Genomic DNA, 26,183 nt, shown 5'->3' on the forward strand with positions numbered 1-26,183 from the left:
ACTTTGGGATGGCCGAGGTACAGTACCTGGGTCACCGGGTGGGGTGCGGAAAACAGCGACCAGAGCCAGCCAAGATAGAAGCTGTTGCCAATTGGCCCACCCCCATCACTAAAACCCAGGTTCTGGCCTTTCTGGGCACGGCAGGGTACTACAGACGATTTGTACCCGACTACAGCACACTTGCCAAACCCCTGACTGACTTGACCAAGAAAAACTTACCTCGACAGGTCCTGTGGTCTCCCCACTGTGAAAAGGCTTTCCAGGCTCTCAAAAACGCTTTGGTTAATGCTCCTGTCTTGGCGGCTCCAGCTCTTAATAAACGTTTTATCGTCCATACAGACGCTTCCATGTTCGGGCTGGGAGCCGTCCTCAGCCAAGTAGGTGAAGATGGAGGGGAGCATCCAGTTGCCTACATCAGCCGGAAGCTCCTACCCCGCGAAGTCAGCTACGCAGCGGTCGAAAAGGAGTGTTTGGCCTTGGTGTGGGCATTAAAGAAATTGACTCCCTATTTATATGGACAAGAGTTCACTCTGGTCACCGACCATAACCCGTTGGTGTGGCTAAACCGGGTCTCTGGAGATAACGGCAGGTTATTGCGTTGGAGTTTATCATTGCAACCCTTCAATTTCACCATTACCTACCGACCCGGGAAACAGAATGGCAACGCGGACGGGTTGTCCAGACAAACGGACCTCAGCCCAGCATAACCAGCGGTCTGGACAGCCTTAGTCTGCCCCGAAAAGGGGTCAGACGGTGTCTGCCAGAGTGTTCCACAAAAAGGGAGCACTGTTACAAAAACCTTATTGAACTATGTGCCTTTAAATGTTATTTGCACTTGTCTGACTTATTTGCAGTCGTTGGTATGGTTCAGCACGAATCCTTTGTGTTAACGTATAGGTGGCCGCCATTTCAGGACTTTGCACGTGTTCGCGGCCATCTTACGTACGACCAGCGGTGTTTGCCAGCAATCGTCTGGAACTAAAAACGGAGACACACCCAGGCGAACACCGCTGAGACCTCCAGGATAGTATAACTTCGTGCTGGGCCTACCGAACGGCTCACCGTTCGGTAGGACGATTACCCTTCGCAGGGGGAGTACAGCGACCCCCAGGATACCTATGGATGTCAATGGGTTCGTGGAGTTTCACCGTACGAACGGAGACCGACCGCAAGGCCTAAACGTGTGGAACCATTTTCGGCCAGGAAGTCTGAGCGGTCGGTCAAAACTTTAAAACCCATAACTCTCGAACCATTCATCCGAACTGGTTGGTTTTCGGATATGTTGCTCCCCTGAACAAGATCTGTACAGCGGTGTAGAATTTAAAGGGGTACCCCCTGGTTTTGGGGTACATCCAGAACTTGGTTAAAAATATGGACTGCATAATTATGTTAACTGTTTATCTGAGGGGAGGAGATGTGTGGGAGGTATCCAAAATGTGATTGGTGATTTTATGCCTCCCCCTGGGAGTATCCTTTTTGTATGTAACGACAATAAAAAGCAGGCTGGTCAGCCCAGTCCTCAGTTCTTACTTGACCCTCAAATCGCAGCCTCGACTCGTTTTGTTGGGTAGAAAGGTATCCTAGCTATGCTATAGCTAGTGGGATTGTTCTACACTTACAGGACTCTTATGGAATATTACGGAAAGCCTCTCTCTCCTCTTCAGCAACTAGGAATCCAGACGGCTAAGCGGTCCAGCTCTCAGCAAGCCTAAGGGTAACCGTAACAGTCCCCTCCCCTCATTTTACGTGCTTTAAAGCACGTTATTCCAAACAATTTAGGAATGTTAGGTGATTTATGCCCTTTATGGATTAAAACCAGACTCTGCATCAACTATGTAATTTTCCATTGGAGTTTTGCCATGGATCCCCCTCTGGCATGCCACAGTCCAGGTGTTAGTCCCCTTGAAACAACTTTTCCATCACTATTGTGGCCAGAAAGAGTCCCTGTGAGTTTTAAAATTTGCCTGCCTATTGAAGTCTATGGCGGTTCGCCCGGTTCGCCGGTTCGCGAACCGAACATTTTATGATCGCGACATCACTATTTAAGATCTTTAAGCCAATGGGTTTCTTGTAAGAATGCCACCTGTATATTATGTTCAATAGGGGAATTGTACAATCTTCTCCTTTTTTTTATTTGTATTTAAACCCTGGACGTTTAAAGACAGGAATTTTAACATCAAAAGTATCATATGCTCTGAAATAAAAATAATTTAAAAAAAAAAGACAAACGGTACGAAAACCGACAAACTGCACCTAGTGTTAAACAGTTGGATCAAGATAGATCCAGCATCCACTAACAACATAAAACACATTATAAAGAACATTTTTATTTTTTTACCGTAGATTTCAGATTTCTATAGAAATCAACGGAAACAATGTAGTACCACTACACCAAGAGGGGCAACCATCCAGGAAAACAAAACACAACCTTAAAAGATCACAATTGTATCTAGCTGAGAGAAAGAGAAACCTCCTAAAATATCAAAATACATTGAGTTCATTATGGTTTAGTATCATTTCAAACAACATAACTGTAATCGATATCAACTTAGATTTTACCCACGTCTTTATCCAGTTGGGATATTATAAATCTACTAGAATAATAGCTATCACTCTGTGTTAGATAGTAACAAATAATAACATTACATTTACCTATTCGTTCTATGTTATATATATAGCAATTTTTTGTGTAGAGCATATTGCAAAATTCAGTGCAAAAATCATTGTCCCGTGACAACACAACATCCGATATTAATTATAGTGACACAAAAAAAAAATTATTATATCAAAATACATTGTGTTCATTGTGTACTACCATCATTTCAAACAACACATCTATAGCCGATAGCTTAGAATTCCACGTCACTTTATAAGATTACCACTTAATGTATATGTGGCGAAACCGACCTCGCCACGTGTCCTTGGAGGGGGCTGCTTGCCCGCCTCTTGCCTTTGGACTATGGCCCTGGGAGATTGGGCCCTTTTACAAAACGTATTCGGCCCTAACAGAGTGCATGTCACTCATTCTGGCCCTTTAAACACAGTGGGGCCATTCGGTACTTGCCCTGTGTGAGCAGTGATACCCCCAGATAGCTATGCCATGGAGCCTATTCATATAATGAAAGACTATGGGAAAGACTTTGGCTCCATGGCAATAGCTATCTGGGGGTATCACTGCTCACACAGGGCAAGTACCGAATGGCCCCACTGTGTTTAAAGGGCCAGAATGAGTGACATGCACTCTGTTAGGGCCGAATACGTTTTGTAAAAGGGCCCAATCTCCCAGGGCCATAGTCCAAAGGCAAGAGGCGGGCAAGCAGCCCCCTCCAAGGACACGTGGCGAGGTCGGTTTCGCCACAGTTATTTCATGCCTCCCCCTGGGTGTGTCCTGTATGTGCACAACCGTAATAAAAACCAGGCTGGGTGTGCCAGGACCTCAGATTCTGCTTGACCCTCAAACCGATGTGTCGTCTCGTTTTTGGGGGAATTGGATTGTATGCTGACTGCCAGGAGTGTAAGCGGATTGTATGCTTTTCCTGTTCGGCTGATTCCAGGGTTCGTGTGTTTCCAGTTCGGGAGATTTGTGATTGCTGTAGCTGCTGGTCTATGGAAAAGGGGGATATCGCCTAAACTGGGTTTTATCCTCTTGTAAGTGAAACGGTCCGTTACAGTATATCTACTTAAAAAAAAGATTATCACTTTATACTAGATAGTAATACATTTACATCACGTACTATATTGTATATGTGTCTGTTTTTTATGTGTAGAGCATTTTAATACGTTGGGTGTAGCTCTCTTTAGCCAAACCCATACCAACACAGCAATCTAAAAGAAGTTATCCCAACCTAAACCACATAAATTATTATATAATAGTGAAGTTCCAAAAAAAAAAAATCTGTACATATTCTTGTGATGTCCAACATCATCTAATCATCGCCATGAGTTTATAAAAATATCATTTAGTGTAAATCATAACAAAGCATAACCTAATTACAAAATAGTTTATGAATATAGTGTATCTTTTCAGTCTACCCCTATATAACCCACCCTCCTTTGCTTCATAATAGTGATAAATTTACATATACATCTTATCTTATTTCTTTCTTTTCCTCGTTTTCTACTTCCCCCACTTCGTGATCTTTTAGGAATAAAGCATAGTGCATAGTTGAATGCCGATCACAATTATTAGAACACACATCGCGTCATAAACCAAATTATAATTCAACTTTTAGATCTCTCCCTTTACCATTTATCCCTTCCCCCCTTTTTTCCTTCTCTCTCCTTTCTTTTTTTCTCTTTTACCCTATCTTTCCATTTTTTTCCCTTTTTTCTTCTCTCCTTTCCCTTTTTTCCCCCTTTTTTTCCCTCCCTTTTTCTTTCTTTTTCCTTTTTTTTCCCTTTTCTTTTCCCTTTTTTCCTTCTTTCCCCCCCTCCCTTTCTTTACTCTTCTCTAGATCTACTATAATAATTTCTTGCCCTTCATCCATTCAACTAAATCTGAATTTGAATCAAAAGTTTATCTTTTGTCTTCATATGTCAAAGATAGTTTTAAAGGGTATAACCACCTATATCTTATATTATGAGATCTGAGAGTTTGAGTTGCAGCACTGAATAATTTCCTTTTCTGTCTAGTTTCAAAAGAAAGATCACAAAAAACTTGTACATTTTGAAAGCGTCCAGAATTGATTTAATTTGTTCTGACGGACTTCAAAATTGATTCTTTAAATTCATACGAAAAAAAAAAAGCAATGATGTCCCTTGGCAGATGCTCCTGGATAGATTGGGGTTTGAAGAACCTGTGGCTCCTTTCTATTGTTTGGTCATGTGGATCAAAAGTAATTCCCAAAACTGCAAAAAGTCCAGCAGAGTTTGTTTTAGATCATCATGTGTGTCTTTCTCCGGTATGTTCCTGAAACGTAGATTTTTGCTGCGACTACGGTCTTCCAGATCAATCAATTTAAGCTCTTTCATCTGTAAGAAATTTTACTTGGAAGTCAATTGCTTTAAATTGGTCTTCAATTCTCTGCATATTAGCAGCGAGGACATTTATCTCTTGTTTAAATTCTGATTTAATTTCTGCTGCAATCGTAGCCAATTCGACCTTTATTTCCTCCAAATTCGATCTTAAACTGGTATGCAGTATAGTAGACTTGATTTGGTCTTTTTCAGTGATAATTTTTCCCTCAGTATCGAGCATATCAAGACTGGAATCACTATCAATCACTTTCAATTTCAGATGTTTGTGATGTTGAGGGGGAAAATAAATATTAGCACATCAAATAGAAGATACAACCTTAAAATAGGGCGGGATCTTGCAACAGATCTAGAACAAAATGGAACAATATGGTGAAGTATGAAAGGACAAAAAGTTAGATATCCAGGAGGTAGAAAACTTACAAAAAGTATAGTCGTTCTGCGCTTGTCTCCCTTAAAGGGTATCTGTAGCAATTCAATGTCTGGCTTGTACGGTAAAATTCCTCCAGATATTAGATCCTCAAAGGGATAAAAAAGGAATATACATAGAGTAGTACTGTACAAAAATATCAAAAGTTTATTTCACTGATTGTACTTACATCAAGGTAACAATCAGCGAGCATGTCTCCACTAGCAAGTGGACCAAGATGGTAAATGGATAAATATGCAGATGGTATATCGGCTGAAGTACCGTGTAAATACAGGAACAAATATGAATAAAAACAAATACAATAAAATAATATAATATACTCAATCCAACGCGTTTCGTCTTAGAAGACTTCTTCAGGGATGTGAGTGCTGTTCCGAAAAGTTCTTGTTTTTATATCCATGGCTCCAGGTGACTTCTATTTGGTCTTCCGAAAACCGGCGGGATCGGGCACTTCCGGGTTTCCGTCATCCGCTTTCTCATTGGGCAATCTTAGATTGACGTCGTACGTCCTTACTGGCGTGTACATACTTCCGCGTTTCAGCAGTGGAACGCATATCATCATAGTGATTCTTGCGTTCCAACCGTGGAACGCATGTAGTGAAACGAGCTCAAAGATCAGGACGGCAGTGGGCGTAAGAGAAACGCTCACTGACAGCCGGAACCCTCATGAGGAATATACAACAAATCCAAATATGAATCAGAACATATATGATAAAAATATATAATATAAAATAAAATGATAAGAATCCAGACATAATAAAATGGTATCTATGCGGATCTAAAAGAGACCAATAGCATCTATTAAGATATTGACCACTGGGTACTCTCAAAAATAAAAAAATATAATTGAAAAAATATATATAAAGAAAAAAGAAAAAATATATATAGAGGGAAAAATCTCCAAAAAAAATATATTCCAAGAAAAAATATTTACAAAAAAATATAAAAAAATATATATAAAAATATATATATAATATATAAAAAAATATACCAAGTATAGAATAATGAAGTAAGGTATCATGTAGATCCGCATATATGTACATTCCAAAAGAAACAAATGAAATCAGGATAAACCCCAGACATGCGTATTCAAATATATATTAATACGATGGTATTTCCAACTTGCACACATATAAAAGTAGCAATATTAGAGGCGTACCCTCCTTAGATATTCTATAAAGAAGAGGAAATGGCAGTTAGATACATATTTAATGTGTTATTCCAAATTCAAAAAATTAACTTAATAAAAAGAGAGGAAGAAAGGAATGCCTAACTGGGAATATTATAGTAGTCCCATGAGGTCAATATCTTGATTTAACCCGTTCTTCAATGTTTTTAAATTGTATATCCATTGCGCCTCTTTTTTGGCTAACTCCTGCATTTTATTACCTCCTCTCCAGTGTTTTTCAATAGAGTCTATGCCAATGGCAATCATATTGGACCAATTAAAGGATGTGCAGGTGTTGCAGTGCCTTGGAACACTATGTTCTACTTTATTAGTTCTGATGTTATTGAAGTGTTCTCGGAGTCTGACATGTACTGGTCTGGTGGTTCTGCCTATATATTGCGCTCCACAACCACATTGCAATAAGTATATTACATATGTGGATGTGCAGTGGATGAACTTTTTAATAGGATATGTCCTATTAGTATAAGTACCTATAAAGGTCGTGGTTTTCTTCTTTTGGTAAGTACATGTAGAACAGGCACCACATTTGTGAAATCCCGCCGTCTTTTGGGAAAGCAGGAAGTTTTTACTAGGCTTGGGAAGTTTTTACTAGGCTTGGGAAAAAAATTTTTAGAACAAGATCCTACCAAGCCCTTTTTGGATGACCTTCGGTCTTTACTCCAAAAAGGACTTGATAATAATATCATTTCTACAGAAGAATTTAAATATATCTTCAACCCTACATGTAAGATAGCAATCTTTTATTTTCTCCCAAAAATCCACAAAAGTTTGTCCTCCCCCCCTGGCCGCCCCATTATTAGTGGGATAAATTCGTTATCATGTAACCTCTCAGAGTATGTGGACTTCTTTTTAAAACCTTTTGTACCATTATCCCCTTCCTTTATTAAGGATACAAAACACCTCTTACAAACTTTAGAGTCTTTTGTCTGGAAACCGTCTTATATTTTGGCCACAGTTGATGTAACTGCCTTATATTCCAACATTCCTCATCTTAAGGGTTTAGAGGTAATTAATGACATACTTGTCCAACAAAATACCTTCTGTCCCATTCAGATTGAATTTCTTTTGGCATGTATTAATTTCGTATTAACAAAGAATTTCTTTTGGTTTGATTCTAGGTTCTTTTTACAGCTATGTGGTGTCGCCATGGGGACGAGGTTCGCCCCCAGTTTTGCCAACCTGTATGTTTCCCATTGGGAGTCCTTATGCATACGGTTGGGCCCACAGCTGGGGGGGAACCTTGTCCTATGGCGACGCTACATAGACGACGTACTTATTATTTGGGAGGGTGATGTAAATAGTTTGGAATTGTTCATTAAGAACATCAATTCCAATCAATATAATCTAAAATTCACCTCAAGTATACATAAAGAGACCATCGATTTTCTGGATCTCACTTTGTATGTAGAAGCAGGATCATTAAACACAAAAACCTTTTTCAAAAAAACCGACTGTAATACAGCCATTAAAAAAACTAGTCTACATCATCCTACGTGGCTAAACAATGTCCCCAAGGGACAATTAACTAGGATACGAAGGAACTGCTCCAATATACAAACTTTTGAAGAACAGTCAAAAATAATAAAACATAGGTATTCGGAAAAAGGGTATAACACACAACACATAGAAAAGGAAATCATACATATAAAAGGAAAGGATCGTTCAGAATTTTTGGTTGATAACAAATCAAAAATCAAAAAAGACAACACCCATATAGAGTGTGCATTCATCACTAAATACAACATACATGCTAAGAAAATAGAAAAAATCTTGAAAAAACATTGGGCAATTTTAAAAAAAGATGAGGTCCTGGGCAAGGTCATACCTGATCGACCAACAGTTATTTACAAAAAAGCCGATAATTTGAAAAACCAATTAGCTCCAAGTCTCCTACCTATACATAATCCCAAGCCTAGTAAAAACTTCCTGCTTTCCCAAAAGACGGCAGGATTTCACAAATGTGGTGCCTGTTCTACATGTACTTACCAAAAGAAGAAAACCACGACCTTTATAGGTACTTATACTAATAGGACATATCCTATTAAAAAGTTCATCCACTGCACATCCACATATGTAATATACTTATTGCAATGTGGTTGTGGAGCGCAATATATAGGCAGAACCACCAGACCAGTACATGTCAGACTCCGAGAACACTTCAATAACATCAGAACTAATAAAGTAGAACATAGTGTTCCAAGGCACTGCAACACCTGCACATCCTTTAATTGGTCCAATATGATTGCCATTGGCATAGACTCTATTGAAAAACACTGGAGAGGAGGTAATAAAATGCAGGAGTTAGCCAAAAAAGAGGCGCAATGGATATACAATTTAAAAACATTGAAGAACGGGTTAAATCAAGATATTGACCTCATGGGATTACTATAATATTCCCAGTTAGGTATTCCTTTCTTCCTCTCTTTTTATTAAGTTAATTTTTTGAATTTGGAATAACACATTAAATATGTATCTAACTGCCATTTCCTCTTCTTTATAGAATATCTAAGGAGGGTACGCCTCTAATATTGCTACTTTTATATGTGTGCAAGTTGGAAATACCATCGTATTAATATATATTTGAATACGCATGTCTGGGGTTTATCCTGATTTCATTTGTTTCTTTTGGAATGTACATATATGCGGATCTACATGATACCTTACTTCATTATTCTATACTTGGTATATTTTTTTATATATTATATATATATTTTTATATATATTTTTTTATATTTTTTTGTAAATATTTTTTCTTGGAATATATTTTTTTGGGAGATTTTTCCCTCTATATATATTTTTTCTTTTTTCTTTATATATATTTTTTCAATTATATTTTTTTATTTTTGAGAGTACCCAGTGGTCAATATCTTAATAGATGCTATTGGTCTCTTTTAGATCCGCATAGATACCATTTTATTATGTCTGGATTCTTATCATTTTATTTTATATTATATATTTTTATCGTATATGTTCTGATTCATATTTGGATTTGTTGTATATTCTTCATGAGGGTTCCGGCTGTCAGTGAGCGTTTCTCTTACGCCCACTGCCGTCCTGATCTTTGAGCTCGTTTCACTACATGCGTTCCACGGTTGGAACGCAAGAATCACTATGATGATATGCGTTCCACTGCTGAAACGCGGAAGTATGTACACGCCAGTAAGGACGTACGACGTCAATCTAAGATTGCCCAATGAGAAAGCGGATGACGGAAACCCGGAAGTGCCCGATCCCGCCGTTTTTTGGAAGACCAAATAGAAGTCACCTGGAGCCATGGATATAAAAACAAGAACTTTTCGGAACAGCACTCACATCCCTGAAGAAGTCTTCTAAGACGAAACGCGTTGGATTGAGTATATTATATTATTTTATTGTATTTGTTTTTATTCATATTTGTTCCTGTATTTACACGGTACTTCAGCCGATATACCATCTGCATATTTATCCATTTACCATCTTGGTCCACTTGCTAGTGGAGACATGCTCGCTGATTGTTACCTTGATGTAAGTACAATCAGTGAAATAAACTTTTGATATTTTTGTACAGTACTACTCTATGTATATTCCTTTTTTATCCCTTTGAGGATCTAATATCTGGAGGAATTTTACCGTACAAGCCAGACATTGAATTGCTACAGATACCCTTTAAGGGAGACAAGCGCAGAACGACTATACTTTTTGTAAGTTTTCTACCTCCTGGATATCTAACTTTTTGTCCTTTCATACTTCACCATATTGTTCCATTTTGTTCTAGATCTGTTGCAAGATCCCGCCCTATTTTAAGGTTGTATCTTCTATTTTATGTGCTATCCCTCTTTTTAGTGGATATTGCTTGTTTAGCCATATTTGCTATTTCTGTTTTGGTATTATTGTTTTGAGTGAGTGAGGTACACTCTTGGTGATAGCACACTCTTTATTCCTAATTTGGATTAAGGTTATAGTACACACCGTTTGCAAGGAAAATAAATATTCATTGATTTGTCTTGGGAGGCATCTTTTTTATCCTTTCTTAATGAGGATTTAGTATCATTGGGTTTTCTTGAAGCCATAATAAATTATATTGTGTTTCCAAACCCACATATATTTAGTTAAATTAGGCAAGGTTGAAATTGCACACTAATTTATGTGATTGCACTTCAAGTATATCAATAGACCAATGAGAGACAAAAAAAAAAGGAGAGAGAAAAAAAAAAGTCAACAAGGGAAAAAAATATAAAGCTTTGCTTCTTGAAAAATACACACTTTTAGCGATATTTTATGATTAATATCAAGTAGGTTGAAGACATCTTACAGCAACACGTGGTCAGCAACAGCAACCATGTAGTCCCATATAGAACAGCGTGTTTCCTCAGAGTCAGGAATTACCTTCGCTGGAATTAATGGTTTTGAAGGGAAAGAGGTAGCCCAAAAATCAATTATAGCGTCGCAAGGACATTAGAGCCGTTTGAGCAGTAAATGAAAACCGCAATAATCCCTCAAGGCTGGGACGGGAGTACAGACGCCTCATCCGAGAGCGGCTGCATCGGAACCCGCCATCACTGGCGGCTGCCCCTCCTCTTCCGTCACAGCGGCGTCGCACGTCAGTACATCAGCACGTCATGACGCTGAAATCATTTAATTTAGTTTTATATTCTAGTAGTGATTTCCTATCTGGCTGTCATACTTCTTCTATTGTTTTATTTAACCCCTTAAGGACACATGACATGTGTGACATGTCATGATTTCCTTTTATTCCAGAAGTTTGGTCCTTAAGGGGTTAAAAGACTCTCCCCATAACCTACACTACAATCTCTACGCACACACTCGCTGCATCCCTAATAGACACACTATGTCCCGTATACAGACACACTTCAGCACCTATATGAACACACTCTCTACAGTCTCTCGCCACACATAATACACCACAAACACAACTGAAATCGACATGTTTACACACAACACTACAATCAGCCCACTCTACATACACGTAAACCCACAAGAAGCCTTTAAACACATGCACAATACTCTTTCCTGTCCCTTTTGTCCTCTGGTATCCCACTTATGGAGACACCACAGACAAGTCTCAAGCAAAAACACAGCACAAACATGTCATTAAATTCACGTGTGCTGCGCAGAACAAGCACAGGGCCTTTTTCTCATGCAAGAGCATGTCAGCATGACTCTGCGCATGGACACCCTGGAAGACCATTGAACCAAAATGCTCATTTTGAGGGAGGTATGCTCAACACTGGTGATGACACAACAACCCCCCTCTGGCCCCACCCCCTTCTCACTGGGCTGCTGTGAGTAACCCCTTAACGCCATTACGTTCTATGCCGTCCCGCCTTAAGTGGGCTTTAAAGCCGTTGCGACGGCATAGAACGCCGTAACGGCTTTGAGCCCTGGAGCGCCTGGTATACTTACCTTACCGGCGCTCCGCTTCGGGAGGACTGCCTCACAGCCCAGGCAGCCCCCCCATGGCAAATCAGGCCCCCGGGGGCCATTTGATCGCTCTCAAAGAGCGATCACATGGCCCCCTATAGCTGGCTATGGATCTGCCAGCAGGGGGACTGTCTAAAATATCAGACAGTCCCCCTGCTGGTGGGATCTGTAAAAAAAAAAAATATTAAACATGTTTAACCCCTTAAGGACACATGACATGTGTGACATGTCATGATTCCCTTTTATTCCAGAAGTTTGATCCTTAAGGGGTTAAAAATAAAATAAATATATAACAAAATAACAAAATACAGTTAGAATGAAATTACATATGTATATATAATTTATATTAAATTTTGTTTCAATATTTTATTTATTAATTTTATTATTTTATTTATTTATTATTGTAATTATACGTATTTATATATATAATATATGTGTATATATCTATTATATATATAATATATGTATATTATATATATTTAACGTCATACATAGTGTATTTTAATACTAATATAAGTACATATATTAGTATTAAAATACACTTAGAATGACGTTACATATATATAATATACATATATTATATATATAATAGATATATACACATAAAATATTGAAACAAAATTTAATATAAATTATATATACATATGTAATTTCATTCTAACTGTATTTTGTTATTAATATATATATATATATATATTGGTAACAAAATACACTTAGAATGACATTCTATATATATATATATATATATATATATATATATATATATATATATAAAATGCAAATAACCGCAAATATATAGATATATATATAGATAAATACAAATAATTACATAAAAGATTACATTAGTATACACGTAGAATTTAAATACCTATAAATGCATATATATTAAAATTCTACGTGTATATTTAAGTAATCTTTTAACATAATTAGGTGATTTGATTAATTAAAATTTGATTGACATACCTGACAACACATGGAGAAAGAATGTAATTCGCAAGCACTATATTTGACCCTGTAACTCTCCAGAACAACATAAAACCTGTACATGGGGGTTACTGTTTTACTCGCGAGCAGGGCTGGACTGGGATAAAAATTCGGCCCGGGCATTTTTTTATCACAGCGGCCCACTAAGAAGGGGCGGTGCAGAGAGGGCGTGTTTTGTCGTCACTAACGACAAACACGCCCCCTTCTCAAAGTGCAGGCCAGGGCAGACCATGCGCAGAGCTCTGCTAAAGAGCTCTAGCATGAGAAAAAAGCCCTGTATTTGTTCTGCACAGTGCAAGCAAATTTAATAACATGCTTGCACTGTGTTTCCTTGCAACTTGTCTCTGGTGTCTCTATAAATGGATACCAGGAGACAAAAATGCCAGGAAAGAGTATCGTGCTGTGTTTGGAGCCTGCTTGTGGGATTGTGTGTGTGTGTGTATAGAGTGAGCTGATTGTGGTGTGGTATTGTGTAATAAGGTCGGTTTTAGTCGTGTTGTGTTTGTGGTGTAATGTAATGCATATGTGGCTAGGGTCTGTAAAGAATGTGTGTATAGGGGATGTAGCAAGTGTGTGCATACAGGCTATAGTGTGTGTGTGTGTATATGTGATGTAGTGTTTGTAGAGAGTGTGTGTTTAGGGGTGTAGTATGTGTTTGCTTACAAGGAATCTAGTGTGTGTATAGGGTATCCAGAGTGTGTATGTCAGGAATGTAGTGTGTGTGTGCGTGTGTGTATATATATATAATGTATATATATATATATATATATATATATATATATATTTGGAAGTATTGTGTATGTGTGTGTTGGGGAGGTTCGGTGTGTATGTGAGGGGTGCAGTATGTGTGTATGATGGATGCTGTGTGTGATGTGTGTGAGGGTGCTGTGTATGAGGGTGCTGTGTGTGATGTGTTTTGTGATAGTGCTGAGTGTGATGTGTGTGAGTCTTGAGTGTGATGTGTGTGAGAGTGCTGAGTGTGATAGTGCTGTGGATGATGTGTGTGAGTGCTGAGGGTGATGTGTGTGAGAGTGATGTGTGTGAGAGTGCCGAGTGTGATAGTGCTGTGGATGATGTGCGTGAGTGCTGAGTGTGATGTGTGTGAGAGTGCTGTGTATGATGTGTTTTGTGATAGTGCTGAGTGTGATGTGTGTGTGAGTCCTAAATGTGATGAGTGTGATAGTGCTGTGGATGATGTGTGTGAGTGCTGAGTGTGATGTGTGTGAGAGTTCTGTGTGTGATGGGTGTGAGAGTGCTGTGTGTGAAAGTGCTGTGATGGGTGTGAGAGTGTTGTGTGTGAAAGTGCTGTGATGGGTGTGAGACTGCTGTGTGTGATGGGTGTGATGGGTGTGAGAGTGCTGTGTGTGAAAGTGCTGTGATGGGTGTGAGAGTGCTGTGTGTGATGGGAGTGAGAGTGCTGTGTGTGATGGGAGTGAGAGTGCTGTGTGTGATGGGAGTGAGAGTGCTGTGTGTGATGGGAGTGAGAGTGCTGTGTGTGATGGGAGTGAGAGTGCTGTGTGGGATGGGAGTGAGAGTGCTGTGTGGGATGGGAGTGAGAGTGCTGTGTGGGATGGGAGTGAGTGCTGTGTGTGAAAGTGCTGTGATGGGAGTGAGAGTGCTGTGTGTGATGGGAGTGAGAGTGCTGTGTGTGATGGGAGTGAGAGTGCTGTGTGTGATGGGAGTGAGAGTGCTGTGTGTGATAGTGATGTGTGTGCTGTGTGTGATGGGAGTGAGAGTGCTGTGTGTGATGGGAGTGAGAGTGCTGTGTGTGATAGTGATGTGTGTGCTGTGTGTGATAGTGATGTGTGTGCTGTGTGTGAATGTTAGAAGGGATTGAGTGTTGGGGGGGTAAAATAAATAAAAAAGTATGCATTATGTCCCCCCCTCCCTTCTTACCTTTAGCCTGGGAGGGGGGGACCGGCATGCTGGTGAGTGGGTGGGGGGGACCGGCACTCCGACACCATCCCTGGTGGTCCAGTGGTGAGTGAACTCTAGCCTGAGGGCTAGAGTTCACTCTCGCGAGATCCGGTCGTTGCCATGGCAACGCGCGGGATCTCGCGAGAGGAACCCGGCGGAGCTGCAAGATAGAGCTCCGCCGGGTCCTCTCCCTCCCTCCCCAGCCACACGTCTCTCCAAGTGGGCCGGTGAGGGAGATCATTGATCTCCTCACCGGCCCTTCATTGAAAACAGCGGGGCCGGCGCTCGGATAGTGCCGGCCCTGCATAGACCGGCAGGGGAGATCCTGGGACCTTCCCCTGCCGGCCTCGGCCCATGGCCACCGCGGGCCACCGGGCATTTGCCCGGTGTGCCCGATGGCCAGTCCGGGCCTGCTCGCGAGACTTCGCTGAACTCAAATATTAGTGTTTCAAATTGGTAAATTGTATTACAACGATGATATTTTAAGTAAAAGTGACGTTTTTTGCATTTTTTTTTACAAACAAACGGCACTTTTATGGACTATATTATTGTTGTAATATGTTTTACTGTTTTAAAACACTAATATTTGTGTTTAGTGAAGTCTCCTGAGAATAACAGTACCCCCCATGTACAGGTTTCATGGTGTTTTGGAAAGTTAGAGAGTCACATATAAGGCTTGCATTTCATTTTTTTGACATTGAAATTTGCCAGATTGGTTATGTTGCCTTTGAGAGCGTATGGTAGCCCAGGAATGAGAATTACCCCCATGATGGCATACCATTTGCAAAAGTAGACAAACCAAGGTATTGCAAGTGGGGTATGTCCAGTCTTTCTTAGTAGCCACTTAGTCACAAACACTGGCCAAATATTAGTTTTTTGCTTTTTTAACACAAAAACAAATATGAACGCTAACTTTGGCCAGTGTTTGTGACTAAGTGGCTACTAAAAAAGACTAAACATACCCCACTTTCAATACCTTTGGTTGTCTACTTTTTCAAATGGTATGCCATTATGGGGGTAATTCTCATTGCTGGGCTACCACACCGTCTCAAAGGTAACATTACCAATCTGGCAAATTTCTATTTGAAAATGGAACGTTCTATATTTGACCCTGTAACTTTCCAAAACACCATAAAACCTGTAAATGGGGGATACTGTTGTACTTGTGAGACATCGCTGATTACAAATATGTGCATTTTTGTGCAGTAAAACCTAACAGTATTATGACATTCACAGCTAAAATGTCAGACGGAAATACAAATTTAAAAAAAAATCTTATTTTCTCACATTTTTTTAAAATTGTATTCATAATGAATCATGTTCTATATATGAATAGTTAATGATAAATTAAATCCCTGTTTCTCCTGAACAAAATGATATATAATAAGTGTGGGTGCATACAATTTGAAAGAGGGGAACTACGGGTGAACAGACATATAGTGCAAATTCCAGTTTTTGTTTACGTTTAGTGCACTATTGACTCCGTCCTGAAGGGGTTAAAAATGCCTGGACCAAATTCTTTTCCCAGTACAGTTCTGTGAATAACCCTGTTAGAATTACTGAATTCCAAAATGTAAACACAAATAACCAGACTAGACATGCAAAGCATTTACCTTACTATTCAGATGAGATATTTTTTCAATAAACAATATACTGTGCATTTGTGTCTCTATATTGACAGTTCTAATACTTTGTGCATATGAAATGCTTGTGCACATATGATATTTATATGTTTTGAACACCAAGACAGTGACTATATAACTAATGGAGAAATTGCAGAGTAAAATTGATAACATTTTGATGAAATAACTTGAAATTAATCTTTGAATACATAAACTATGAAAGCGTATGGAAAGCACATAATATGTTATTCCAATATCTAATGTCAAATATAGTCCAGGATGAAAATGATCAATTTTATTGCAAGGGTTTGCTTATTTTACAATGAAATCACTGGCACCAGGGTACCACTGTGTGTGTGTGTGTATGTATGTATATATATATATATATATATATATATATATATATATATTTATTTCCTGACCAATTCTACATGGCAGCATTTACTCTTGGGTAGCTCCTCCCCTCACAGCAGAAAGGACAGGAAACAGAACTCTGAAACTGGTATATATAGATCCTCCCCCTACCCATCAGGCAGTCTTTTTTCCTGTCCTTCACAAGCAGTTTGGAAGGAGTCTGCTTATGCAGGCCAAGGTTTTCTTTTATGCTCACCAGGCTATATTTTTGTAGCCATGCCAGGGTTCAGCCTCTAAGCCCTGAAGACCCAGCAATACGCACTAAGATGAAAAGCTGCTACCCTGGGTACCCCCTTTAGTGACCGGGGGTTGGACCCGAACTCTCCCTGAAGGGGATGAAAATGGTCCACTGCATGCCAGGGTTCAGCCTCTTATCCCTGAAGAACCAGCAACAGGCCAGCTTGGGTACCCCCTAAAGGGATGTATGTGATCTACTGTATACATGAAGCCCAGCAAACAGCATACCGGTAAGAGTTTCCAGCCTGGGTACTTGCTTCAGCATCCAGGGGTCTGTCCTATCTCTCTTGGAAGTAATGACAGTTGTCCACTGCATATATGAGGCCCAGTTGAGTCTAAGCCTTTATCCCTGAAGACCCAGCAAACGGTACATGTGTAGGAGTTACCAGCCTGGGTACCTCCTTCAGCAATCAGGAGTCTAACCCATAACTCTCCCTGAAGGGTTGACAGCGGTACACTGCTTACATGAGGCCCAACAGAGTTGTGACTGCCGGGGTATACCTATTATTTGTGTTCCACCTTGTATGGTGATGATGAATGGCATATGGGGTACAGATGGAAGCCTATAGTTTAAACAGTTTAGGCTGTCAGTTGTTCAAATCCCCATTTTTTCCGCTGAAACTCAGTCCTGCAACGGTTCAGGTGAGTGCATTAGTAGTTTGGATTAAAACTAGTATAGGCACCTGGGTCTCTGTTCTTTCAGTCCCTCCCAGCTGCTTATTTTAGGCTTCCTTCTAACAAATAGGTCACATTTAGGAGATTTGTGTGGTGAGCATTTTAGGTAAGTTTATATTGTTTGGTGCAGGTATATGTACCCAAAAGAGTGCTGATGATACAAGTATGCATTGGGCAAAGTAGTGCTGATAATGCAAAAAGAGTGCTGATAATACAAGGAGGCATTGTGCAAAGGAGTGCTGATAATGCAATTAGACGCTATGAAAAAGAGTGCTAATAATGGATATCCTGGCTGTACAAAGTCTGCTGGAATTCCACAGCCTGGGGTCAGAGGAATATCCAAGGTAAGAGAACCTTCCTGGGTGTCTGTTTGAAGTACACATATGTATATGACAGGTTTTGAAAAACCTAGCTCCAAGGCCACACACATACTTGTTTCTATCAAGGTATGTGGCATTGATTGCTGTTATCTGTGCATTATCACAAATAAGCAGGCTTTTGCAGACATTGGAAGAATATGCTGCACAGGAGACCACCGGGCCTCAGTATCTGTACATGAACTGGTGGTGATACAGCATCGGTATGTTTCCACTACATGCTCTAATGTATGAACAGTGTATCCTCTATATGCTCTATGTATGAGTTACTGTGAGGACACTGCCTCAGTATATTTATCCACTATATGCTCTATGTATGAGTTACTGTGAGGACACTGCCTCAGTATATTTATCCACTATATGCTCTATGTATGAGTTACTGTGAGGACACTCTCAGTATATTTATCCACTATATGCTCTCTATAGGAGTTACTATGAGAACACAGCCTCAGTGTATGTATCCACTATATGCTCTATGTATGAGTTACTGTGAGAACACAGCCTCAGTGTATGTATCCACTATATGCTCTATGTATGAGTTACTATGAGAACACGGCCTCAGTGTATGTATCCGCTATATGCTCTATGTATGAGTTACTATGAGAACACGGCCTCAGTGTATGTATCCTCTATATGCTCTATGTATGAGTTACTATTAGAACACAGCCTAAGTATATGTATCCACTATATGCTCTATGTATGAGTTACTGTGTGTACACAGCCTCCGTATAGGCACGGCATCAGTGTATGTATCCACTATATGCTCTATGTCAGGGGTAGGCGGCCTTCGGCGCTCCGGGTGTTGTGGACTACATCCCCCATAGTGCTCTTACACCCATAATGCTGGCAGAGCATCGTGGAGGGTGTGGTCCGGGATGGCTGGGGTGCCGAGGGTTGCCTATGCCTGCTCCATGTGTTAGTTGCTGTGCGAGCACAGCCTAGGTATATGTACCCACTATAGGCTCTGTGTGAGTTACTATAAAGATGCTCTGTGTGTGAGTTGCTGTGGGGACACAGCCTTAGTATTTGTACCCACTATATTGGCTGTGTATGAGTTGATCTGAAGACTCTGCCTCAGTGTGTGTTCTTTATATGCTCTAAGTCGCTGTGAAAACTCAGCCTCAGTATATGTCCTCTACATGCTCTATATGAGACATTGCTTCAGTGTATCTGTTCCCTATGTGATTGATGTATTAGTGGAAGCACAATATGTGTGAATGATAAAGGGCACATCCGCTATATGAATCCAAGCTAATACTGGTTCTATGTCGGTTGTGAGTCGCAACCTCAGTATATATGACTGGTGTAATATGTGCATGAAGTTCGGTTAGAACACAGCCTCAATTTAGCTCATTCATATAATCTTAATATGTGTACAGGCATAGTGTCACTATATATAGCAGAGGTAGGCTATGTATGATTTCTGTTTAAACAGACTCCGTATATGTAACTGATATATCTGTGCATAAGGTGCTGTTAGTAACTCTCACAATGTATGTGATTCATATAATCTGTATGCAGGTTGGTATTATTATATAACCCCAATTTATATACGGCATTGGTAGATTTAGTATATACGAATGATCTAAGGTCTGTTTTGCGCTGAAATGTAGCACTGCCCAGTTCTAGCAAATACTAATGCACTAGTAACTGGATAAGTAATTATTGCCTACTGTGGATTTTCTATTTCAATTGTTTAACCCCTTAAATCCGGAGGACGTACTATTACGCCCTGCAGGAACCGGCTCTAAACGCCGGCGGGCGTAATAGTACGTCCTCGCCATAATGGCCGCCCACGTGGCCGGCGCTAATCGCCCGCTGCAGATCGCGGTCGGGGGGGATGCCTGGCCCCCCAGGCAACCCCCCCTGTGGCCGGTGACCGCGATCTGCAGTCTCTGATCGCAGTGACAGGCTGTCACTGCGACCAGTATTAAGCATGTGTCAGCCGATTTCAAATCGGCTGACACATGCGGCCGGCGGCTTTCCCCTTCTGCAGATCGCGGTCGGGGGACTTACCTGGCCCCCCAGGCAGTCCCCCTGGGGTCAGTGACCGCGATCTGCTAGGTCTGAGATCGCAGTGACAGGCTGTCACTGCGATCTCAGAGCGCTCTGATCGCAGTGACAGCCTGTCACTGCGATCAGTGTTACATGTGTCAGCCTATTGGCTGACACATGTAACTGGCACAGTGATCCCCCTGCAGATTGGAAGGGGGGAGTGCTTGTACCACCCAGGCACTCCCCCCTGTGGTCAATTACCCAATCTGCAGGAGGTGATCACAGTGACAGACAGTCACTGTGATCACTGATCCTGTGTGTCAGCCAGTGATGTGACATCACTGGCTGACACTGTCTCTGCCCCCTGTCCTGTAAAAAAAATAAAATATTAGTTAAAAAAAGAAATAAAAAAAATGACAGTTACAAATAAAATATACTTAGATCATATATATTATATATATATGATCTAAGTATATATATATATATATATATACACATACACACACATTTACACATACACGACGTGTATTTAAATATTAATATATATATATATATATATATATATTAATATCAAATTACACGTAGACTGATACTGATTAAATATATATATAATTATTGTTATATATATATTTATAAATAATATAAAAAAAATAAATATGTAAATACGTAATAAAATAAAATAAAATAAATAATTAAAAATAAAATATTAAAAAATATATAGATGTGTTTTATTTCGTTCTAACTGTATTGTGATATTAATATATATATATTTATATCAAAATACACGTAGAACGAAATAATATATATATCTATATACATAAATATATACGTATATATCACTATATATATACCTATATATAAATAAAAATATTAAAAAAAATATATATATATATATACGTATATATACACATATGTATATATATACATATATTAATTCTACACATATATTTATGTAATAATTTTACATAATTAGGTATCCTAATTAATTACAATTAGCGGGACCTGCCTGACCACCCATGCCGAAAGTATAGGGAATTTAATTTGCTAGCACTATATTTAACCCTATAACTTTCCAAGACACCATAAAACCTGTACATGGGGGGTACTGTTTTACTCGGGAGACTTCGCTGAACACAAATATTAGTGTTTCAAAACAGTAAAATGTATTACAACCATGATATCGCCAGTAAAAGTGACGTTTTTTGCATTTTTCACGCACAAACAGCACTTACAGGGACGATATTATTGCTGCAATACTTTTTACTGTTTTGAAACACAAATATTTGTGTTCAGCGAAGTCTCCTGAGTACAACAGTACCCCTCATGTACAGGTTTTATGGTGTTTTCAAAAATTACAGCGTCAAATATAATGCTTGTGTTTAATTTTTTTCACATTAAAATTCGCCAGATTGCTTACGTTGCCTTTATGACCCTATGGTAGCCCAAGAATGAAAATTACCCCTATGATGGCATACCATTTGCAATAGTAGACAACCAAAGGTATTGCAAATGGGGTATGTCCAGTCTTTTTTAGTAGCCACTTAGTCACAAACACTGGCCAAAATTGGCGTTTTTTGCATTTTTCACACACAAACAAATACGAACGCTAACTTTGGCCAGTGTTTGTGACCAAATGGCTACTAAAAAAGACTGGACATCGCTTATTTGCAATACCTTGGGTCGTCTACTATTGCAAATGGTATGCCATTATGGGTGTAAATTTATTTCCTGGGCTACTATACAGTCTCAAAGGCAACGTAACCAATCTGGCGAATTTCAAATTCAAATGTTACACGCTATATTTGACCCTGTAACTTCCCAAAACACCATAAAACCTGTACATAGGGGGTACTGTTTTACACGTGAGACTTTGCTGAATACAAATATGTGTATTTTATTGCAGTAAAAGCAAACAGTATTATGACATTAACAGTTAAAATGTCATGTAGAACGAAAAAAATCAAAAAAAATCTTATTTTCTCCCATTTTTTTCATATTAAATTATGTTTCATAGCTAAATATTTGATATTAAATGAAAGCCCTGTTTCCCCTGAATAAAATGATATATAATAAGGGGGGGTGCATTTAATATGAAAGAGGTGAATTACGGTTGGACAGACATATAGCGCAAATGCCAGGTTTTGTTTACGTTTTGTTTCGTTCACAACTTGTACATTTGGCTGCGGTGTTAAGGGGTTAAATGAAGTAAATAAGGGAACATACTGCTGTTGGCTTTGTATTAGATTCCTTCTCCCACAGGTGTTTCAGGATAAGCAATTAACTCATTTTTATCACTTCAGGTAGAGTGCAGGTGTTACTGAACCTGTCTGAGTGCCTCTCCCAGGAGAGAAGGAGACCTGATTTTCCAAAATGAAGCATGGTACTGTTTCACAGAATCAATGTTAATTATTTTTATTTTTTTTTGTGGGTGCACATCTATGTAATTATTCATGAGACAATAGATTTTCTATTACCAGGTATCCTCTCCTCTCTGTCCAAGATAGGGAATGTTTTTTTTAATTGGTGACAGTGTTTTACCTTTAGATATATGCTGATTACTAATTCACAGCTAAGTAGATCATACTAGTTGCAAGAGTACAAATTGGGCTAATAATTGATCTCACAAGTAGGTAACGCTGAAGCCATTACCTGATTTAAAAGCTGTTAATATTGTTTTTTTCTCTCACCTGGTCATAACATTTTAGTCTTTAAATCTGAATTCATTTCCTTAAAGCATAAATCTTATTATCTTTTATCCCTTGGGGTCCTGAAAGATTGGCAATCCCTTTCATATATGTCAGGAGTGTCATGCTTCTGGTTCTTAATGTGTTAATGATCAGAATCTTCTGACCAATTCCCCTGTTGTGAAGGGGAACATTATAAATTCCTTTCTGCAATAATGGTATTATTTTAGGCTCATATGCTCAGGTAACTTTGATGCTGTGGATTGCACGTATTTTAAGGTCTTTCCAGTCCCCAGTCCTTCCTACCAGGTTTTCTATTTTAGGTAAAAATTCACCTGCTGCCTGAACAATAGTGGAAATCCCTAAACAGGTTCTGTAATTGCGACCAACCTGTGGATTATATGTTTGGATTGGGGTTGATATCTTGCAGATATAACAAGCTGCTTATTATCACCATAGGCTCTGCCATAAGTCCTTCTTCACTGTCTGAGGATAAGGTAAGAGGAAGTATGTGGTTGTTCTCCTAGGGATAATTGAATATCTTCTACTGCCCTGCTTATTGTGTGTCTGTTGCCACAATGTATAATGTGCCTCTGGTTACCACCTTCCCATCAGTATCTTGCCTAATATGTGTGTGTATATTTTCTATTACCATGTATATCTTACTTATGTTGCACAACAGTCTCTAGTAAATGTGATTAAACTGTTTGGCATAACCTGTACTATTTTACAAATATAGGTACTGACATGGTTAGCCTCCTTATTGATTATTAGTTGCCACAAATTCTATGGTTCATACCGATATTTCTGTATTTTCCTCAACTAATCTGTATATGGTTCTTCTTGCCTTTTGCCTAGTAATGTGATTAGTTTATCTCCTGTGGCTGATCATTGCTGTATCAATTCGTCCACTGTGTGAGGTTGTGAATCTGAATTTAGCAACATCGGGTAATTGTTGCAGTGTTTTAATGACCGACTCTTATTTCTCTACTAGGCTCTGCCCCTTTCTGACAGGCAGGTATTGATTTGTTCCTGTTGCTTCAGGTAAGTAGTTCACAAGGCAAGAGGAAGCGGTGTGAATCGTCTTTATTAAATACATCCAGAAAGTAGTAAGATTCTCAATGTTATTCTCCCCATGTTTAATAGCATGGGGTCTCCGTTCTCATCCAACATTTATCTGCATGTTACAGTATGATCACTGGAAGTTATGCCTTTGTTGAGGGTTTGATTTGATGATATCAATTCGGTTTTATATCAGTAACATTTTTCTTCTCTAGTTTATGCTTTTATGGCCTTAATTCCTATCTGACTCTATATCTATTCAGGATATTTCTGGTATTGAATGCCAGGAGGTTGCTGTCCTTGCAGCCTCTAGGGGAAATTTGTCTTGTCTGAGCAGATTTTTATGACAATTTCCTATTGATTCTTGTTTGGCTTTGTAAAGTCTTCTACGATTTATACAGCTCAATAATGGTTTTATAGCTATTGGCTGTTTTTGAACTCTGTCCCTCCCTCTATGTATTGCTTGGGTATTCCCCAAGAGTAAATGCTGCCATGTAGAATTGGTCAGGAAAATGGAAAATTCCTTCATACTTACCGTAATTTTCATTTCCTGATAATTATACATGGCAGCATTACGGTCCCACCCATATACTATAGGAGGTGAAGCTAGTTACAAAGACTGCCTGATGGGTAGGGGGAGGATCTATATATACCAGTTTCAGAGTTCTGTTTCCTGTCCTTTCTGCTGTGAGGGGAGGAGCTACCCAAGAGTAAATGCTGCCATGTATAATTATCAGGAAATGAAAATTACGGTAAGTATGAAGGAATTTTCCATTATATATATATATATATATATATATATATATATATATATATATATATATATATATACACACACAGTGTTTTGGTCCAGAAGGCAAATTGTAATGAACTATTCAATATATAGTTATTTTTGTAAGCATGGAAATAACCAGATATTTAAACTCCACCAATTTTATTTCCAGCTTAAATGATCACTCCAGTGTTAAAATTTAATATTTGGAGTGTTCCTTTAGCCATTTAGGTCCTCCCCCGGTAATCAAAATCAGCAGTTTATGTAAAGGGACAATGAACAGATTTTTAGAACTCCTAAAATTTGCAATTTCCTGAAAATCTCATCTTTAGTTGAAAGGAGTTGTACATCTCTTCCTCTGATGGAGTGTTTGTGACCAAGCCCAATTATTATTTTATAATATAAGCTAAGCTAAGATGTGGTTGTGTGTATTCTCCATGTTTCTAGTAAAAATAATCTTGATAAATGCTATGATACAATGCTGTCGGCATATTGGATGGAAGGTGCTAAAGGTCAGAGTTAAGAATTTAGCAAAGAAAGATAGAGTGCATTGTAAGTCTCCTAAATAATACAGAGCACCTCCCCATAATGTGGTTACTCTCTATCATACAAAAAAAGGGAAGCTGAGGTTATATTCATAGTCTGACATCTACTTATAACACTGTGTACTGACTTCCTCCCCATAGACCACAGTAATAGTCTCCTTCATCTGCAGTCTGTATTGTGCTAATGGTTAGAACTGACAAACCCCCTGATATAGATCCTGTAAATCGAGCTGGGGTCCACGATGGTCTATAGTTCTGATTGCTGGTGCCAGTACTGCCAACTACAAGTTGAGGAACTTCCCCAGGTAACTGTTTCACCCATTGCGGGTAGTTATCCCCAGCCACAGAGCCAACACTACGACTGCAGGAGATACTGACTTCTTTACTAAGTCCCACAGATAGTGTGGCTTCCTGATTCACCACAAACTGAGCCTCAGAACCTGAAACAAGACATCGAGAAGTTACCAAACAATACATACATGGAGTTTTCTTCATGAGAGCTGTCTGTGTGGGTTTTGCATATCTTACTTGAGCAATAAGAGCTGAGAACGAGAAGGACAGCCCAGGACATGGTGCAGGCAGCTCTGCAATAAATGACAAACAGATCTGTGGTTCTCTTAAACCTCTGAAGGTTCTCTTAAACCTCTGCAGAAATGGAACATTTACATAATGCAAATTGTTAAAGACCTGTATTAATTGGTAAATCCCTGAAGCAAAAAGACATGACTAGATTCACTTACACTAGAACCAAGGATTTGGTTTTATTTTTAATTAGATCTTTATCGAATTATACAACAATTATAAGCACCATGGGAAATAGCAGACAAAGGTCTGGTGTGCAGACAATGTAGACAGCAGCTTCTAAAACTAAAATTCTAAAACAGA

The 26,183-nt window shown here is 39.1% G+C and overlaps 1 protein-coding gene and 1 gene segment (V, D, J or C); both read right to left on the reverse strand.

Moving 5' to 3' along the window:
• LOC134612041 (immunoglobulin lambda variable 8-61-like) overlaps nt 1–26,183 on the reverse strand; it is a 108,906-nt gene that overhangs the window by 59,392 nt on the left and 23,331 nt on the right.
• CHCHD10 (coiled-coil-helix-coiled-coil-helix domain containing 10) overlaps nt 13,089–26,183 on the reverse strand; it is a 214,100-nt gene continuing 201,005 nt past the window's right edge. The window contains exon 5 of the mRNA XM_063454489.1: nt 13,089–13,099. The gene's annotated coding sequence lies outside the window, so the exon portion shown is untranslated. The remainder of the gene's footprint in view (nt 13,100–26,183) is intronic.

Source organism: Pelobates fuscus, chromosome 5 (assembly GCF_036172605.1).
Source record: "Pelobates fuscus isolate aPelFus1 chromosome 5, aPelFus1.pri, whole genome shotgun sequence".
Classification (NCBI taxonomy): Eukaryota; Metazoa; Chordata; class Amphibia; order Anura; family Pelobatidae; genus Pelobates; species Pelobates fuscus.